Genomic DNA, 19,701 nt, shown 5'->3' on the forward strand with positions numbered 1-19,701 from the left:
GGACGTGCAGGCTCAACGGCCATGGCTCACGGGCCCAGCCGCTCCGCGGCATGTAGGATCTTCCCAGACCGGGGCACAGACCCGTGTCCCCTACATCGGCAGGCGGACTCTCAACCACTGCGCCACCAGGGAAGCCCGCGCCCCCCCCCCTTTTAAAAGGCTTCTCTTATTGTGCCAAACTTTAGTGATATCTTCCACTTCTGGAATCCTCATATTTCTGAGCATGTCTTGAAGAGCTTATTGAGAACTCCCTGTGTACTTTTCTTTTCATTTCAAATTTACCAGGAACACAAACTGTGTCCCACTATTCTTTAAAGAGTAATCTGATGGCTTCTTGCACAGAATAGGTGTTAAATTAGTATCTGTTGAATTTGATTCAATACAGGCTTTTCTCAGTGTGTGAGATCCCTTAATTTGGTAAATAATGTAATTCACGGCTCATCAGTCACCTCATCAGAAAGGTCTTTTTGGACTTCTATCTAAAGTAGTTTTGTGACTCGTGTCCCCTTTCTCTATCTCATTACTTTATTTCCTTTATAGCACTTGTTACTATCTGAACAAGACTGGCTACAAAATTGGCAGAGTCCAGGACAAAATGAAAACGCAGGCCCCTTGTTAAAAATTAACTAAGAATCTCAGGAAGGCAATTGGCACTAATTAAACTAAGTTTGAGGCCCTTTTAAAGGTAGGGCCCTATGTGACTACACAGGTTATCTGCCCATGAGGCCAGCCCTGAATCTGAAATTATCTTTAAAATTTTCATATATTTTTTGTTTCAAATCTTTCCCCCTTTCCATTAAACTCCAGGAAAACAGGGATCATACCTGTCTTATACCCAATGCCTAGAGGAAAAAAGAAACTGGCAGATGGTACTACCTAATTAGTATCTGCTTAATAAAAGAATAGCTTTAGATTAGAGTTTCGCATTTTGAAACTTTTGAGGGCAGTTGTCCAGACAAAACCCTTTCCTCCATGTAATCTTACACAGTGGTTCTGATCTCTGCTACATAATGTATCAAAGAGATGATGACAGTCATGATTTTTTAAATTAAAATCCAACACTTGCCATGTTGAATAGCTCTAATTATCATCCCTAGGATGTGTCCATGGACTGAATGGCCCAGCAAGACTCAATTACCATCACTCCCTTAAGGCACTTCTTCTCTAAATGTATTTGAGGTTCTGTAATAGCCAACAGTTTTAAGAATATTGCTACTCATTCCAGTCAGTGCCTATTTTGTGACGTAAAGGCCTTAATTCTCCATTCCTGCCAATCTTGCTTCTTTCAAAAGCATTAAATTAACTTTTATGAAGAAAAGAAAGAACCTGACTGAAGGCAGTAAGAAGTTAATTTAAACTATTGTTTCTGTGACATGGTGGTACTTCACATAGTGTAATATCTTCATCAGATGGAATTCAAAACTTTAGGGAAAAAGAATTATAGGCTTTCAGGCACTCAAAATACTTTTTTTATTTTTTTTTATTTTTTTGCGGTACGCGGGCCTCTCACTGTTGTGGCCTCTCCCGTTGCGGAGCACAGGCTCCGGACGCGCAGGCTCAGCGGCCATGGCTCACAGGCCCAGCCGCTCCGCGGCATATGGGATCCTCCCAGACCGGGGCACGAACCCGTATCCCCTGCATCGGCAGGCGGACTCTCAACCACTGCGCCACCAGGGAGGCCCTACTCAAAATACTTTTTAAGATGTATGTGAAAAAGGTAATTGAAGAGTTTGGATTGACCTTTGAGAAGATGTTGGAAGGTAGTTTGAATCCAATCAAACATTGTTTTATATAATAGGTGAATTCTCAAATAGAGCTATGCAATACCCATTTCTAAAACAGGTGGGAAAAATATTTGAAGGGAAAATTCCATTATTTCCCTTAAAACTCTTATCTTTCAGTTTTATAAACGTGGATTAGTCTCCTGAAGTCCAGAATCACATTGGTATTAGTGATTATATAACTACTTGTAAAGAACAATCTACTAAAATATAATAAGAAAACCTGTCATTTGTTAAGGGTCCATGATGTGCCACACAGTGTGCTTAACTACTTTAAAAATGTTATCTAATTTAATCCTCATAACAATCTTAGAGGTAGATATCCTCCCTCCCTCCCTCCCCCATTTTACATATAAAGAAATCAAAACTCAAAGAAATTAAATACTTTGACCAAGGTCACAAGTAAAAAAGAACAAAGCCAAGATTACAACCAAATTTGAGTTGGAAAACAAACATGTCATATGACCATCACAGCTTTTATCTGAACAGAGAATTTATATCTGTGTTAATTTCTAATTTTGCCTTATTTTTCAGAGTGATGAATAGCCTTGCCATAACTAAAATTCTGGCAGCATAGTCAACTATAATAAGGTTCTATTTTATTTTATTTGTGTTGATTGTTTCTTTTTTTAATTAGTAACCAACTAAATGTGGAGACATGAGTTAAAGCCAAATGCTTCAAGGTATTTTATAACTTGTTTGCTCAAAATGACCTTCCCATCACAAATGGCTGCATGAAATTATCATGCTACATCAGGTTGGAGTATCTGATGCATGTTGGTAGCATACGAGGTACATTGTTACGCCACACTGCTGAAACTGAAATTCCTCAACTGGTCTTTCCTCGCCTGAAATATCCTCAGTGAGGTTCATTCCTCTGTTTGAAGGTGCTACGTCCAGAAGGTTTTGAGAGAGTGCAAAAATGGTCCCAGAGATTGCTAACACTTTTGTCCATCAGAGCCCATCAATTTATTAGATTACCTTATCAAAAACTTGAAGGTATGTGGGAAAACATAGGTTCTCTTGGGGAATGGCACACAAGAACAGAGAAGTCTGTGAGGTTCTCTGAGAGGAATAAATGTAAGAAAAATCGTATTTAAGAGGGTGAAGATAGGTGTGGATGAAGATAAATTTGAGGGTAGAGTGAGAGAGCCTAAAGCATCTTCCTGAAGTGACTAGCATGTGATAGGAGCTTCAACAAGAGTGGCCCAAAACTGTGGGAAACATGAAAGGGAGTTGACTAAAGAAAGGAATAGATCGAAATAGTAATACTTGCATTAGGGAGATGAGAGTCTGTACCCAAGCTCAAATCTTTGAGGGCTGGATGCTGAGAAGACGGCCTCAGCGGCTGCAATCTTGGCAAAGAGAAATAAAGTGATAGTGATGTAGAAAATTAAGCAACAGTTGCAATGGGTCAGGGTGTTTGAGGTGCTCATATGATCCTTATCCCTTGCTACAAAGCCACAAATATCAAATTTAGAAAAAATGAATATGTTATAATATGATGAAATAAGGCTTATTTACTAAAGTACAAAAGTGAGTGAAATTTCTATTTGTAAAACAGAAATAGATGTAGGTAATTCTGGCCAAAAAAAAAAAAAAAGAAAAAAATCTAGTACCTGCATGATTTGGGGATAAAATTGAGTTATATCTGAAATTTGGCTGTATAATCTCCCTTTGACTGTATTCTTTGCTTGTGGGGACACTCAGGTCCAGAAGAAAGAACCCGTGAATTATGCTCAGAAAACATGGATTCACTAGGCAGCCCTGTTGCAGTTCACTTACCTTCTCCTGGCCTCTCTTTCTTCACCTGTAAAATGACAGGGTTGCTTTAAGAGATTTCTTTTGTCCATTTTCCCTGCAGTGACATCAGCTCATTATAAATTTAGTATTTATTTCCTTACCTAGAGAATCTTTTCAAATACTCACATTTCATTCCCTAGGGATCATTTTCTGCACAGTGTTGACATTCTTTTGTGTTGTTGTGAATTCTTCGGTTAATTTAAAATACTAAGCATTGTCAGTCTGACACACAGGGCTTCCATCTCCCTCTATTCAGATGTCCATGGGCTTCACTCCCTTCCTTAGGCATCAGAAGGCAATTACCCCATTTCAACTTGGCAACACATGATGATTTTGCTCTTATTTTAAAAACGTTAGCAAAAGGCATTTCTGCTTCAGGTTTAACGATCTCAATGATGCTCGTGTAGTGAGTAACATTGTATGATGTTCTACCAAACTTTAGAGAAATAGTATAATTGGCTGCTTTCGTCTGCACAGTCCTAGATATTGATGATGATATTTATGGGGATTATTTCTACACAAACCCACAGAAAATGGTCAAAATTCTGAAGAAAATAACATATGTTTGCTAGCTTAGAAATTATTTTGTATTTGTGTGTTAATCTTAGAAGGCATAATTCCATGAGACAAGTTTTTGTTCTCAACCCTGCACTGATTATCAAGAAAAGGACAGGCCGTGTCACATATTCTCAGGGATTTTACTGTATATCCTAATGTATTATTGGGAATTGAAAAGAAACACAAAATATGTTCCAGTCTGGAGTTTAATTTTTAATCCATTTCATGTCTATTTTGATAGAAACCAACCTTATGGTTTCTTTCTCAGGATAATGGTTTATTTATTTTTACAGTCACACACACATGCACGCACACGCAAAAAAAAAGGTTTCTCAGCTGTGGTTAAAAAAAAAAGTAAACACATATATCTGGCCTACTTTTCATTTGATTAAGGCATGTGTGCACCTACACTTATTCTAAGCTCCAATTTAGGCCACTGAGCATTATCAGTCAGCTTATCACAGCAGCTATGCTCATAGCATGATTGTGGTTACAGAACTATGCCGAATATGCTTCTTTTGTTTATGAACATGCACATCTATGCAAGCATGCATTTGGGGTCCCCTGATGTGTGGTAAACATAGTTCTAAAAGACAATAGTAAAATATTGGTAATGATTCAAGTCTAGAGTGAATGTGTGTATGCAGATATAGATGTAAAAGTACAGCTTCAATTAACAAGGATCACGGTTGTTTTATGGTGTCTTTTGCCCCATCAGTGATCCCTGGAGCTCCCTTTTTTCTTCTTATCCTATGACTTCTAAACTCTTATACTTGACCATTTAGCTCCTCTCTTACCCAGTTTCATCTTAACTTAATCGTATTCTGCCCACTATGTACCTGCAGCTGTGGTCGCCCCATCCCATAATACCCCTCCAGCAAGTCAAGGATTTTCTTATCCAGGTTCTGGTGACTCTGAATTTTGCACTTCCTATATTTTTAATAAGGATGTGTGGATTTCTTCCCCCATGTGGAATTCTTATGTACTTTAAAGATGGTCTGTGTAAGGAAATGGAGACATGGAAAAAATCCAATTTCAACTAGACATAGGAAACAAAAATATGAATTATGAATGGCAATGACACAAATCATTTTTCTTTTGACATACATATCTAAAAGCCTCTTATTTTTGGTATACATTTCCATTGATTTCTGAGTTCACATCACAGAACTAACTTTCTTTTAATATAATTTCTGCTTGTGATTTATAGCAGTGCTATGTACTGAATTCTAAGCACCCATTACTGAAATACCATATGGACTGAATACATATTTCAGTGTATTGATTTGTGCTTGTAACCTCTCATCTAGAAGCCACTTCATTTATCTAAACAACTGACGCTGTCTCTAAAGAAATCTAGCACTTACTGAATTTGTATAAGGCTGCTTAGTGAACCTTACTGTAATTTTCATTGTGCTGTACTACACAATGTTTCACAAATGTGTTTGACAACAGATTTTTTTTAAATGAGTCTTTTCTATTTTCATATTTTCCTCTTGCAGGTAGCAAAAGATGGGAGTCAGGGAGGCCAAGACATTGCATTTCAATCGTTCATATACTTTTATATAAAATCTTTGATTTGGAACCAATATTAGGCAGAATTTTTTCCTATTTTTTGACTATATTATGTATGCCAAAAATGAAATATTTGAAACCTTAGGATTTTTTTAACCTGAAATATACGTTTATATATGGAATAAAATGTTTGAGAGCCAGTCATCTGTTAAATTTGAAAATCAACTGCTTCGCTAGGAGTCTATTAGGATTTGAGAAAATCAGTCCTGGGCTTTTCTATTATTTTCCTGGAATGTAAATTTTTTACTTCCTGCATCTACTGATTTCTCCCTTATGGTTGGTTCCTTTACTCCTTTGGTTTGTAATTTTTATATTGTGAGTTCATTTCTACTGGGTGGGGGAGGGGGCTTTATAGAAGTGTTAATGTGCTCTCAGTTGTGGCACTCTCTTTCACATCTTTCTGGAATTTGCTTCTATTAACTCACGAGATGTGTTACTGGTATTAGTTTAATATGGCTTTTTCTGACTTCTAAAAAGGAATGTATCATTACTGCCTTATATTTCTTTTTAAAAAAAATTTTTTTTCTTTATTTATTTATGGCTGTGCTGGGTCTTCGTTTCTGTGCGAGGGCTTTCTCTAGTTGCGGCAAGTGGGAGCCACTCTTCATCGCAGTGCGTGGGCCTCTCACTATCGCAGCCTCTCTTGTTGCGGAGCACAGGCTTCAGACGCGCAGGCTCAGTAATTGTGGCTCACGGCCCTAGCTGCTCCGTGGCATGTGGGATCTTCCCAGACCAGGGCTCGAACCCGTGTCCCTTGCATTGGCAGGCAGATTCTCAACCACTGTGCCACCAGGGAAGCCCCTTATACTTCTATTGATAAAGGATTTCCATCTTAGCTCAGTGGATCATACTGCTAGTAGTGTCCCAAGAACACAGACTTGGAGAAGCTCAAATATGATTCAGACGCATAAAATATTACCTCAAGTTAAAAAATGATAGGTTCTTTGAAAAAATATAACTTAAAAATTGCTATTGGATATTGTTTTAGATGACTATATCTGTAGCAGGAGTGGACAAGTACATAATATAATATCATAGGTAGAATAATACTGACTTTAGAAAAAATATTGTGGGAATAATATACTGAGACAAGTTCAGTATGTGTATATTCATGTTTGTATTAAAATCAGAAAGCCTGATATGATAATCATGCACACTTATCTTGTTAGATAAATATATTCTAGAGTGGAGTAGAGATACATTTCAGAAAATGTATACTTATAAAATCTATGTCTAAGTTTTGGTCTAAGGAATTAGAGTCTCTGACTCTCTTAATAAATACTGATTTAAAGGCCCTAATATATTTTGGGATATAATGAGTGGTATCAAAAAAAAATGAAGTCTCTAATGAGTCAGATAAAATACCAAAATTGGGAAATTTCTATTACTTAGAAGGAAATACTTTAAAATACGGTGATAAGGGACAAAAAACATAATATTCCTGAAGACCTATTTTGTGTCAAGCAGTGTGAGGATATTTTATGTTCCTTTTTTTTTCATAAATCCTCACAATCATTCCTTTCTACAAATGAGGAAACTAACCCCAAGTCAAATATCAGTAAACAGTGGTGTTGATTTTCAAACTGGGATCTTTCTAAAACCCCAGATCTCTGTTTTTCTTTAATATAATGTTTTTCAGTATAATACAGACGGTCCCCAAATGATGATGGTTTGACTTATGATTTTTCCACTTTACAATGGTGTGAAAGTGGTATGTATTCAGTAGAAGCATGCCTTAAATTTTGATCTTTTCCCGGGCTAGCAATATGCAGTATGATACTCTCTCATGATGCTGTGCAGGGCAGCCAGCCTCAGCTCCCAATCAGCCAAGCAATCATGAGGGGAAACCATCAATACACTTAACAAGCATTGTGTTCCCATACAACCATTCTGTCTTTCACTTTCAGTACAGTATTCAATAAATTACCTGAGATACTCAACACTTTATTATAAAACAGCCTTTGTGTTAGATGACGTTGTCCAACTGTAGGCTGATGTAAGTGTTCTGAGTATGTTTAAGGTAGACCAGGCTTAGCTTTGACGTTTGAGAGGTTAGGTGTAGTAAATGCCTTTTTAATTTGCAGTATTTTCAACTTAATGAGGCTTTATTAGGTTGTAACCTCATCATAAATCTAGGAAGATCTCTACTAGTTTTTTTTTTATTTTTTTTTACATTTTATCACAGCATTTACTGAGAAATAAGCAGAAGCTGATGAAAATTACTTTCATTTTCTTTTTTTAATTGAAATGAATCCCCAAATTGAGAGTGGTGGTATGATTCCATTTTATTATAATTTTCTAGGACTCTGAACAAACAAGCAATGCAGGTATGAATCTCAATAAGAACACATTTGTAAACGCAGCACATACATTTTAGAATCATAGATGAGCAATACGAGTTGGCAAAAATTGCTTGTCATACTTATGATTTTCTTAAGTGCTTTCTTACAAATGGTGTTTTGTTTGTTTTAGATTTTGCTGGTTCAGTTGAGTGTAGTCCCAGCTGATCTAAAATTTTAAGAGAGGGATACCCAATTTGCACGTATAATCATTTCCTTTGCTGTCAGAATATTTATATATATATATATAAAAAGAAACATGAGAAACATCAGTAATGATTCAGTCAGTACACTGATACCATAAATTCCCTGTTTGTTTGTTTGTTTATTTCTCTCTCTCTACTGCTAGTGTTACTCTGGTGGTTTTGGTTCATAGATTTACGGCCCCACCTCTAGGTAGCTTAATCTACAGATAGTTCGCTACTCTATACTTATGTCAATAAAAATAAATATTCTTCTGATTCCTCCAGTACTTAATTTAAATTACTACACTATAAATTTTTCTATATATCTAACCCAAATTTCACGAGACAAAAATTATGAAAGGGAAAACAGTGTTCTCTTTTTATAAGTATAATAATATTTATATTTAAATATTATATTGATAAAATATTGTATTAAATATAATAATACAATCCCTATGAATAATGCAGTCTCTTACTGGATGATTACTTTTTCCGTGAACTGGACTGAGTGTTCGCGGGTTAGGTATTTTATTCCTTACAGCAATTCTAGGAAAGAGCTACTCGGCTTCCCCAATTTTACAGATGATCAAGTGAAGAACTGAACTTCAGCAGGGTTAAGTAACTTGAAATAAAATAGTAATAAAATTAATAAAATAAGAGGAGATAAGTAGTCACACTAGTGTTTGAATCAGGCTTTTTGATGCCAGAACTCATATTCTAAGTAACTTTGGTATACCAATTTCTAAATTTCTTTATTGTAGAGAACTTAGAATAAGGCAAAAAATTCCTCATATCCCATCACCACCCAGAGGTAGCCACTTTTATTTCATGGAATGTCTTTTCTGTGTGTTTGATGCTTATGCCGTATCTGTGCATATGTACAACAGAATTGTATATCACCACAAAACATGTATAAGTGTGTTTATAGAACCATTATTCATAGTCATCTTAAAGTGGAAGCAGCCTAAATATCATCAATAGTTGAATGGATGAATAAGTTGTTGTATATTCATATACTGGAATTCTACACAGTAATGAAGATAAACTACTGCCATACACATCATCATGGTTGATTCTCAAACATAATATTGAGTAGGAAAAGCCAGACACAAAATCAGACATCCTTCATGATTCATTTATTTAAATTTCAGAAATAAACAAGTCAATTTATGGTGTTTGAAGTCAAGTAATAAGGGCATGAACTAAAATGGTGGTGGTGAAAATAAAGAGGAGAGATAGTAAAGGTTAAAACAAAAACATGAAAATATGTGTTTTGTATGTGGTGATGAAAGAGAAAGAGAAGCAAAGATTGACTGCAATTTTAAGTTGGAGGGAAACAGGAGTAATAAAAGTAGGGAAAACCAGGTGAAAGGCTGCACATAGGATACGAATGTTGGCTCGAGTGATGTGACTCAGTGGTGACAGTGGAATGTCTAGATGAGAAGCCCCTCTGAACGTTGAAGCCATGGTAATGGATACATCTGCCAAAGAAAAGCCTGTTAAAATAATAAGATGAATCCAAGGTCTTGGACAATTCTTATTTTGGGAGGACTAAAGAGGTATGAAAAGGGGAATAGAAGAGATGTTAGAGAAATGTTAGACATGATAACTGGAAGAAAGGAAAGAAGTTACATGAGGAGTGTTTGACTGAGGAATGGCATTGTGCAAAGTTCATTACAATATTCTCAAGCCCATTCTCTACTAAGCTTATCTAATCTGCACAAAAATAGTATTTTATGAAATAAATGCCATTATTATTCCCATTTATAGGTGAGAGAATTGAGGTCCAGAGAGGTTAAGTAATTTGCTAGTTTTCTCAAGAGCACAGAGTTAGCTAGTGACAAATTCTTGATTTAAATCTAAGTTCTCTAGCTCCAGAGCTCAAGGTTTTACTTAGCATTACAATAAAGAAAAAGCAGAAAAATACCATTGCTTTGGAAGGCAGTAAAGAGAAGAGTTAATTAAAGAAAGTATTTTCAATTATTAAGCAATTTCAAAAACAAGTCACATTACTTGAGACTTTGCAATCTTGTGTTTGATAATCATCAGATTGACCTCAGGCTTCCTCTGCAACAGATGTAAGAAAGAGAACAAATGAATGATAATGGGAATATTTTGAAATGGAGAGGAAAGAGTTCACGTCAGATATTTTTTCAGGGTTACTGTTCCTCAACCCTATCCCCTCGTATCTCCCCTAGAAACTTACACATTAATCATTCTGCCTCCCTGTAGACTCCTTCCGTAAGTGTCCAGCTTTGGCAAAGTCTCTTTTATACTGAAACATTCTTTTGTAATTTTACTACCTGCTTCATGGTCTCACAGACTTGCTTTAATCCCCTTACTTTGGGGAGTGGTATTGAAAACTCAAATGTATATCAAATCCTTCTCCTAGGAGGGAGGGGAATTTGGAATTGTTGGGGGAGGGAGGTGGGCTCCATTGAAAAAAATGAGTGAATATTGTGAGTAGAAGCCTTGATTTTAGTGAAAAGGTATAACTTTATATTGAATAGAAAAGTTGTGTTTATTCACTATAGAACAGAGGGTATTTCAAGAAAACACAGTAAATTTTATGAGGAACGTTGAACTACATACTGGCAACTGCCCTTGAGTAGAAATCAGAGAAACAAGAGGTAAAGAGGATAGAGTTTGTTCTTAGAGGAAATTATATATTAATTGTGGGGCTCATTGTGGGGAAATAGATATGAAGAGTAAAGAGAGATTGCAGTTTAAATATTTATATGTTAGTACCACTTCCTCAAGTTCCCACCAAGCTACCAGATTCTATAGCTCTAATACAGGGAAACTGAAGAAGCAGACCCATGAACAAAGCCAGGGATGCAGGATACCCGGAATGTACATATTTGAAAAACATTAATTTATACATTATGGATTTTTCTTGTTATTAGAATCATAGTTTTCTTAATAATATTTAAAGGCTCATTTTTCAACCACAAAACTTTCTCCTTCCACCTCTTCCTTCCTCTATTCATTCAGTTTATTTACTTCATTGAATGGTACCAAAGCTCAGTGTTTATTTAAGTTTGCTGTTCTAAGACTTCTACTTCAGAGTAAGAGACAATAAAATGTCTGGTTTCAGCTGTCCCAGCCCCGAATCAAGGCAATGGCCTGAACGATGATTGGTCCTTTCTTGGCAGTGGCAGTTTTCAGAGAGTAATTTTAATACGTTTTAAAACTATCTGCCTTCTTAGGTGCGTGAACATTCTCCTTGAAATCTTGTTTTCGTTATTCAATCTTCTCAATATATTTTACTCCTCTAAATAGAGTGCAAAAGTAAATTTTACATTAGCACTTGATATTCCAAACCAAGTTATCCAAAGAATGCATTTTTAATGTACATGGAAAGAATAGCAAAATTAGATAGCAAATTTGCTACTTTTTTTAGGACAGATTAAACACGTAGAAAATATTCAAAGCTGTACTGTTAGCGATGTATTAGCAAATTAAGAATTATCTCAAGAAAGAGAAAAGCCAAAGAACAAACATAAATACAATTTCCAAAAGCTACATTAAAAATGATTTCAGTATTGGAAGAAAAAAACAATTAGATGAAAACAATGATGAAAATGGTTGAAAATGCCTTTTGTTTAGCAAGTGTCTCCCCAGAGTTACAGGATAAAAATTCAATTTTGCACCAACCATGTTAAAGTCTTTCAGAGAGTATGTTAATTTACAGCTTAATTTAGCCTTAGCAAATAATAGTTTAACGTTGCATAAACCCAAACTGCAACTTTGCTAAAGCATAGATCCTGAATTTACAATTTTATTAATTGAAACTGAAGCATATTTACCCAGGCTAATGTTATAAAACATGCCCTGGAGCAAGACACTGCCTGTGAAATTTGTTTCAAGTCTTGTCTATCTAAGTAGTTTCTTTAGGATTAAAGGACTTCTAATGATTTTCTTTATTTCTTCTACTGGTGTTAGGTGTACATTGTTGCTTTGCCTGATCATCAGCTTCTCTGATGATTGGTAACACTCAAGAAATGTGAGAGTCCAACACCTAAGTCATTCTTCTTGAAGAAGTCGTTGCAATTCCCCATGTTGCTCAGTTATAATTTAGGAAAAAAGTAGGATCAAATAAATTGAATAGAATAATATTAAGTTGCAACTACATTGTGAATTTGTTGTATTTCCTTTTCCTGAAATGTGGAGTTCAAGGAAAAACAATACATAGTGCTATTTTTTTTTCCTACAGAACTAATCTGTGGGTTTTAGATTTTGAAAGGAATTGGGAAGAAATGAAAGGGAGTGATTGTTGTAAGAAATGCTTGGTACTTGAATGATAAAGAGTTGGTTGAAATTGACAAACCATTAGAGTGCCACTGGGATGTTTTTGTGAATACAGAAATGTAGAGGAAGAAACATAGTTTTATGGACTCTAAACTATAAGGCAGATGAGAGAGGAGTCAATTTTGTTCATTAGGATGCCTAGCACAGAATGTGGCATTAAGTAGAGACTTGGTAAAGACTCAATTAAATCCTCCTCTCTAGCTAAACCCTACAGAACTTGATTGTAATCTGTCTTCAGTTCTCACTCGTAATGTTGGGGTTCCCTAGGCTCTGGCCTAAGCCTTCTACTCTTTGCTCTGACACACTGTCTAATTTCCATACCTTAGATGCCATCTCTATGATTCCCAACATGCATCTCTAGCCATAACCTTCCCGCTGAACTACAGACTTCCACATCCAACTTCCTGCTTGACATTTATACTCACATAACTAAGAAAAATCTCAGCCTACTATGTCTAAAATAGAAGCATCACAGCTGATACACACATCCCTAAACCTGTATTCTCCACCAGTCTTGCCTTTCTCAATAAATAGCATAAACACTCAGTTACTAAAATCCCAAACCAGCAATCATCCATTACCTCTTTCTTTTACTCACTATCCAAATCCAATCCTTGAGCAAATCTTGTTGACTCTACCTCCAAAATAGATCCCAGATCTATCCAGTTTTCTCCATCCCTGCATATACTTTAGTCTAAATCACCACAAGCTCTTGCCTGGCAAGTTTCAAAACTGATCTCTCAGTTTTTACTTATGCCTCTGCTTTCCATGTTTTCAGAGTAGCCCTAGGCATGTGTAAAACAAAATCAGATAATGTCACTCTACTTGCTTAAACCCCTCCAGTGACTTCCCATTGCCCTGAAAATATAATCCAAACCTCTTAGCAATGACCTACCACGCAGTCCATGATCTGGCTCCCACCCACATCTCTAACTTTAGCTTTCACCTCTTTTCCTACTTTTGAGACTGCAGTTACATTGACTTTCTTCCTGTTTCTTGAATATAAGTTCACACAAGGCTTATATGTTCATTATTCCTTTATATAAATAGTGTATCCTCATATCCTCTGTCTTGCTCTGTGTTAGTCAGGCCAGACCATCTAATCTAAAGTATTTCTCCTCTGGGGCTTCCCTGGTGGCACAGTGGTTGGGAATCCGCCTGCCATTGCAGGGGACATGGGTTTGAGCCCTGGCCCGGGAAGATCCCACATGCCGCAGAGCAACTAAGCCCGTGTGCCACAACTACTGAGCCTGCGCTTTAGAGCCTGCACACCACAACTACTGAAGCCTGTGTGCCTAGAGCCCGTGCTCCGCAACAAGAGAAGCCAATTCAATGAGAAGCCCATGCACCACAATGAAGAGTAGCCCCCGCTCACTGCAACTAGAGAAAGCCTGCGCGCAGCAATGAAGATCCAACACAGCCAAAATTTAAATAAATAAATAAATAAATTCTCATCTGAACCATATCACTTGTTTCATGTTCTTCATTTTGCTCATTGTCTTAAATTACTTCACTCTTTTATTTGTCATCTGGCTTCTAGTCTGTCTCCTCCTTGCCTCTCTGTGCTGCAAAAATGTATGTAGGGAACATGTCCATGTGGTTACAACCATATCCTTAATGCCTAGAACAGTGCACAACATACAGTAGATGCTAAAAAAAGTTTTAATAAGTGTTAAAAATATTTCTTTAGTGAATGAGTAAAGAAAAACTTAATGAATAAATTGTTCCTCACTCATTTTAACCCACTATTTTGACATTGGCTTGACACTACACAGTTGTTGACTTACTGGATTTATCACATTGTTGAAGTATTTTTTATAATGTAAAGTAAATAAGGGAACAGGGAGCCACAGGACAGTCTTTTTTTTAATAGGTCTTTATTGGAGTATAGTTACTTCACATAATGGTGTTAGTTTCTGTTGCGTAACAAAGCGAATCAGCCATATGCATACACCTGGCCCCATATCCCCTCCCTCTTGAGCCTCCCTCCCATCCTCCCTATCCCACCCCTCTAGGTCCATCACGAAGCACGGAGCCATTCTCCCTGTGCTGTGCTGCTGCTTCCCACCAGCCAACTATTTTACATTCAGTAGTATATGTATGTTGATGCTACTCTCACTTTGTCCCAGCTTCACCCTCCCACACTATGTCCTCAAGTCCATTTTCCATGCCTGTCTCTTTATTCCTGCCCTGCAACAAGGTTCATCAGTTCCTTTTTTTTTTTGGATTCCACATATATGTGTTAGCATACGATATTTGGTTTTCTCTTTCTGACTTACTTCACTCTGTATGATAGACTCGAGGTCCATCCACCTCACTACAAATAACTCAATTTTGTATCTTTTTATGGTTGAGTAATATTTCACTGTATATATGTGCCACATCTTCTTTATCCATTCATCTGTCGATGGACATTTAGGTTGGTTCCATGTCCTGGCTATTGTAAATAGTGCTGCAATGAACATTGTGGTACATGTCTCTTTTTGAATTATGGTTTTCTTAGGGTATATGCCCAGTAGTGGGATTGCTGGATCATATGGTAGTTCTATTTTTAGTTTTTTTTTTTTTTTTTTTTTTTTTGCGGTATGCGGGCCTCTCACTGTTGTGGCCTTCCCCGTTGCGGAGCACAGGCTCCGGACGCGCAGGCTCAGCGGCCATGGCTCACAGGCCCAGCCGCTCCGCGGCATATGGGATCCTCCCAGACCGGGGCACGAACCCGTATCCCCTGCATCGGCAGGCGGACTCTCAACCACTTGCGCCACCAGGGAGGCCCTATTTTTAGTTTTTTAAGGAACCTCCATACTGTTCTCCATAGTGGTTGTATCAGTTTACATTCCCACCAACAGTGTAGGAGGGTTCCCTTTTCACCACACCCTTTCCAGCATTTATTCTTTCTAGATTTTTTTGATAATGGCCATTCTGACCGGCGTGAGGTGATACCTCATTGTAGTTTTGATTTGCATTTCTCTAATAGTTAGTGATGTGGAGCATCTTTTCATGTGCCTCTTGGCCATCTGTATGTCTTCCTTGTTGAAATGTCTATTTAGGTCTTCTGCCAGTTTTTTAACTGGATTGTTTGTTTTTTTGATATTGAGCTCCATGAGCTATTTGTATATTTTGGAGATTAAACCTTTGTTGTTTCCTTTGCAAATATTTTCTCCCATTCTGAGGGCTGTCTTTTCATCTTTTTTATGGTTTCCTTTGCTGTGCAAAAGCTTTTAAGTTTAATTAAGTCCCATTTGTTTGTTTTTGTTTTTATTTCCATTTCCCTAGGAAGTGGGTCAAAAAAGATCTTGCTGTGGTTTATGTCAGAGAGTGTTTTTCCTATGTTTTCCTCTAAGAGTTTTATAGTGTCTGGTCTTACATTTAAGTCTTTAATCCATTTTGAGTTTATTTTTGTGTATGGTGTTAGGGAGTGTTCTAATTTCACTCTTTTACATATAGCTGTCCAGTTTTCCCAGCACCACTTACTGAAGAGGCTGTCTTTTCTCCATTGTATGTTCTTGCCTCCTTTGTCATAAATTAGGTGCCCATATGTGTGTGGGTTTATCTCTGGGCATTCTGTCTTGTACCATTGATTTATATTTCTGTTTTTGTGCCAGAATCGTACTTTCTTGATTACTATAGCTTTGTGGTATAGTTTGAATTCAGGGAGCCTGATTCCTCCAACTCTGTTTTTCTTTCTCAAGATTGCTTTGGCTATTTGAGGTCTTTTGTGTTTCCATACAAATTGTAAAATTTTTTGTTCTAATTTTGTGAAGAATGCCAGTGGTAGTTTGATAGGGATTGCGTTGAATCTGTAGATTGCTTTGGGTAGTATAGTCATTTTCACAATATCGATTCTTCTAATCCAAGAACATGGTATATTTCTCCATCTGTTTATGTCATCTTTGTTTCTTTCATCAGTGTTTTATAGTTTTCTGAGTACAAGTCTTTTGCCTCCTTAGGCAGGTTTATTCCTAGGTATTTTATTCTTTTTGTTGCTATGGTAAATGGGAGTGTTTCCTTAATTTCTCTTTCTGATTTTTCATTGTTGGTGTATAGGAATGCCAGAGATTTCTGTCAATTAATTTTGTATCCTGAAACCTTACCACATTCATTGATTAGTTCTAGTAGTTTTCTAGTGGCATCTTTAGGATTTTCTATGTATAGTGTCATGTCATCGGCAAACAGTGACAGTTTTACTTCTTCTTTTCCAATTTGTATTCCTTTTATTTCTTTTTCTTCTCTGATTGCTGTGGCTAGGACTTCCAAAACTATGTTGAATAAGAGTGGTGGGAAGGACAGTCTTTATATGGAAATGCCTGGAGGTGTGTATAGTGAAAAGGCAAGGGCCTCAAAAGCTGAAAGAAAGGGCAAAAAGAGGGGACAAAAGAGTAAAAATCTATACTCCTTTTTATTCTAAGGACATGACACATACCAGAGGCTAGCTAAAAATCTAGAAAAACCAACAATCCTAGTTTACTGGGACTATTGTGAAGGGTGGATTCCTTGCATCTGGGACTTGGACTTGAGGCTTTCAGTTTTAAAATCAGGACAAGTTGGTCACCCTAGATGAAACTAAGAGCTTTTTCCCTTGCTACTTATATATTTGATAATCTTCCCTTTTATTTCTTTCCTATCTACTTCTAGAAGTAAAAGCCCTTAAAAAATTATAAAATAGCTTTGTTTGTTTGGAAGATATTGGACAGAGGAGAACCTTTGAGACTGATCTGTTCTTTGGTAGAACTGGGAGAAGAGCAAGTCGATACTACTGGTGGTGACAAGAGGTGATGATGAAGGGTAATATAATCCTGGGAGGAAGGAAAGGAGGGTAAGAGAATGTCTGTGTTCAACTAGCATTTAAGTTCATTTGCATTTCAAGGACACAAACTTGAGATAGTACTGTGCTGTTGAGACCATCTGGACTGTAAATGTGACTGAACCCCAGGAAGGCCTCTATATAAACTTAAGATTCTGCAGGGTTGGTGTGGAGATCTACTCATCTTGTGGCCGCCCAAGACAAGCCTGGTATGTAAGTTCCCTTGTGTATTAAAACTGCCACCTGCCACTCTGAAGTGACCTGCCTCTTTCTTGGTCTGTCCCTGCCCTCTGTGTATAGGGGCCAATGTCAAATTTCACCTGGGAACTCTGAAGATTGTAAACTAACACATTTGTTATGGTTACTGATATATTTGTATTTATTTATAGCATTTTGTTTTGAGCTTTTAATTTACTCAGTTATTTCTATACATAATATTTCTCTTTTTTGGTAGTTTTTGTTTTTTCTTCTTAATAAATTTGGATCATATACCTTCTAGCTTTAAGTTCTATTTTAGCTTTAAGTTTTAGTGCTTGTACCTCATTTAAAGTATAAAGGTAATAAATGTCTTCAACCTTCTCCCCAATAATATAAGAACTTCAGAACACTGTAATTATAAAACCTCCTGCCAGCATTTTGCAAGTTATAGATGTCCAATACTTCCAGTCATGTTGGTTTAATTTACCCCAAAATTGATTATTAACATTACTATATTATCATATTTTTACCCAGTTTTTTTTTATAGATTTACCTATATGTATCAGTTTCATTACTCACCTTTCTTCCTTACATCTCTCTTTGTTATGAATTCAGTTTTCTTCTTCCTTTATTATATCCCTTGGATTACCCTCAGTAAAAGTACATGGTAGAAACTAATGGCTTTTTGTCTGAAAATATCTCCCTTAACTTTAATAACTTAACATATATATATATACATATATATATAAAGGCATCTGTAATAGGTTTCTTTCTTTTAGCACTTTCAAGTTGCAAACTTCTACTACTCCTGTTGAAAAATGTACTGTAAACCAAATTTGCTCCTGTTTAAATACCTGTTTTATATTCTAGCTGTTTTTAAGTTTGCATTTATATGTTTGCTCGTGAGATAGATTTCATTGGATTTATCTTTTTTTAAGTCTTTTTTAAAATTTTACTGAAGTATAGTTTATTTACAATGCTGTGTTAATTTCTGCTGTACAGCAAAGTGATTCAGTTATACATAGATATATTCTTTTTCATATTTGTTTCCATTATGGTTTATCACAGGATACTGAATACAGTTCTCAGATTTATCTTGTTTGGCATTTATTTAACTTTCTGAAGAGAGAGAGAGAGGGAGGAAGGTTCACAGAAGTAGATTTATATAGCTAAATAGATACATTTTACAACATACATATATATATATATATATATATATATATGATATCACAATTCTTGAACGTTTTTCATATATTACTGCTTTAAGATTACTTCTCCCCATTCTTTTTCTGGTTCCTATTAGACAAATGTTGGACCATTTCAGCCAGTTTTTTATATCTCATGTGCTCTTTCTTGCCACCTTTTTCTTCTTTGGTTTTCTGGCAATATTATGGATAATTTCTTTAGTTCTATTATCTGATTGATTCTTTAGCTGTGTTTAATATATGTTTATGTACTTTGTTTCAATAATTATGTTTTATTTCCAAATCTATAATTGGTACTCATTGAAAACTGTCTTTTTAAATAACGTCTGTTTCTTTCATATATTTTCTCCCATCTTTCACTTTTAATAATTTTAAACAGTTATTTCAGATCAGTGTTTAGTTATCCTATCATATGAATAATTTTGGTGTTTCTAATCTTGCTCTTTATTTCTTTTACTTACTCTCACTCAAGATTTGCTCATGTGTTTTATAATTATAGATTTGAGCTCTTGCTTAGCAGAGCTTTATATTTGTAATTCCTAACTACTTTTTGTTGAGGCTGTGCCCTTCCAGAGAAATTTGGAAATTGACTGCATAAGGTACAAGTCTGGGAATAGTTTTTTGTTAAATTCTGTCTGTGGAATTTCTCTGTCCTTGTCAATAGTACCATTTCAAACCCCATACCTGTGTGGGAAATTTTCATAAGAGACACTTTAATCTCTTGTCCTTGAAATCCCAAGGCTCTTGGCTAAGACTGGTAAATGTCCCAGAGAGCCAAAAGATCAGTAACTCCATACCAGTCATTTCTACTTCTTTCTTTAATTTTGGCCACTGGAGATCTCTTTAATATATTTTGCTCAGTTATATGATTCAAAGAATATTTGTTATATTTTACCCAGTTTTCTAAAGTTTTTTGTAGTGAGATTATTGTTGGTTTACAATATG

This window comes from Mesoplodon densirostris, chromosome 6, assembly GCF_025265405.1.
Source record: "Mesoplodon densirostris isolate mMesDen1 chromosome 6, mMesDen1 primary haplotype, whole genome shotgun sequence".
Lineage (NCBI taxonomy): Eukaryota > Metazoa > Chordata > Mammalia > Artiodactyla > Ziphiidae > Mesoplodon > Mesoplodon densirostris.